This window comes from Austrofundulus limnaeus, unplaced genomic scaffold, assembly GCF_001266775.1.
Source record: "Austrofundulus limnaeus strain Quisiro unplaced genomic scaffold, Austrofundulus_limnaeus-1.0 Scaffold1172, whole genome shotgun sequence".
In the NCBI taxonomy this organism is placed as follows: domain Eukaryota; kingdom Metazoa; phylum Chordata; class Actinopteri; order Cyprinodontiformes; family Rivulidae; genus Austrofundulus; species Austrofundulus limnaeus.
The window spans coordinates 86,098-88,345 of NW_013953574.1; positions in this window are offsets into that span (position 1 = coordinate 86,098).

Here is a 2,248-nt window from a genome sequence, read left to right on the forward strand (position 1 = left end):
AAGAAGTGAAACAGCTAAAAAAAAAAGTATAAATAGCTGAAATACCCAAAGTTATAGCTGGATTGTCATGAATGAACGTTTTCATATATGAATTGTTGAAATAGCACAAAAATTGTGGAATGAGTTAGATGCTAAAAATGTACAGAAGAAAAACTGATCTCCACTGTGTGAATGCTCTGAAGCAATTATCAACAATTATCACCTGTAAGATTTATGTTTTATAATAAATTATWAATATTACAGGTGATAATTGTGTGAACGCCATGAAGCATTGAGAAACAGAGAAACTGTGAAGGCCTTGTTATGTGCCATCTAACTTAAAGATTTGAATTCACCGTTTATTAGAGATCACTGTCCGTTCTTTCCACTCCTCCYAAACATGAAGTTTGTTTGAAGAAGTTTAATCTGCTGCTCATGAAACTCCACAGCAACATGTCCGACCCAGAAGGAGGGACTTCAGCCCTCAACAGTTCCTCAGTTCTGACCCGGAACACCAGTTTAGCACCCGGCTGTGATCTTGTGGAAAAAACAGGCGGTCTTTTCTTCATCCTGGTCTACAGTCTGCTGGTCCTCGTGAGTTCCTCCTCCTCCTCAGGTYCTGCTGCTCCGGTTCGAGGTTCTGTACGTTCAGTTTCCTCCTCCTTCTCCTCCAGGTGGGTTTGGTCCTCAACAGCTTCATCCTGTGGTTCCACTGCTGCCGGACTCTGCAGAGAYGGTCCAACAGTTTGATGATCTACCTGAAGAACCTGACGGTCGCTGATCTGCTGCTCTGCCTCAGCCTGCTTCTCCGCATTGCCAACTACACCAACGTTGCCAACATTTCCAACGTCTCCAACTACGCCAACGTCGCCATCTATGCCAACGTCTCAAACTACGCCAATGTCTCCAACTACGTCAACGTCTCCAATTATGCCAACGTCTCCAAAAACGCCAACTCCAACCACGCCAATGTCTCCATCGCCAACTACGCCAACGTCTCCAACTACGACAACGTCTCCAACTACACCAACTCCAACTACGCCAACGTCTCCAACNCCAACTACGCCAACGTCTCCAACTACGACAACGTCTCCAACTACACCAACTCCAACTACGCCAACGTCTCCAACATCACCATCTATGCCAACGTCTGCAACTACGCCAACTCCAACTACGCCAATGTCTCCAACTACGTCAACGTCTCCAAAAACGCCAACTCCAACTACGCAAACGTCTCCAACATCGCCAACGTCTCAAACTGCGCCAACTCCAACTACGCCAACATTTCTAACTACGCCAACGTCTCCACCAAGGTTGGCTACACAGACACCATCCTCTACTGCAGCGTTGGAGCCTCCTCCCTGRTCCTCAACATGTACGCCAGCGTCCTGGTCATGGGCTACATCGCAGCCAACAGGTGCGTCTTCTCTGACCTTCTGAGAACTCTTTAACCTTTCACTCACTGAGAACTCCTAGAGGATCTCGTGAATCACCTGTCTCTCCAGGTACTTGAAGATAGTCCATCTTGTTGGAACTCACTTCCTGATGAGGGTAAGAGCTGCTCGCATCATCTCCATGACCACCTGGGTTTTCCTCCTGGCTCCGTCGACAGCGTACGTGGTCCTGATGCAGACCAGCTACGAACCTGGCACCGTTCTCAGCTCCTGCGAGGCCTTCTTCAGTCCAACAGAACTGTTGTAAAGTTAGTTTGTTATAAATCTTATGTTTGATTGAAGAGGAGCAAAATGTTTTAAATTTAAACAGTTTTAGTTTGTTTTTATGTACTTACTGTATCTCTGTTAGCTAATGTTGATTAGCTGTCATCAAAACAGGATAAATAGTGACCATTTTGAATTGGATTGACTCAAGTCATAGAGCTGCAGATATTCATCCATCCATCTATTCGTCCAACCATCCATCCATTCATTGAACCAACCATCCAACATCCATCCATCCATTCATCGAACCAACCATCGAACCAACCAACCATCATCCAACCATCTAACATCCATCATCCTTCCATCCAACCATTCATCATCCAGCCATCTAACCATCCATCATCCAACCAACCAACCATCCATCATCCAACCATCCATCCATCCAACCAACCAACCATCCATCCATCCATCATCCATCCAACCAACCAACCATCCATCCACCCAACCATCCACCCATCCATCCATCATCCAACCAACCAACCATCCATCATCCAACCATCCATCCATCCAACCAACCAACCATCCATCCATCCATCATCCATCCAACCAAC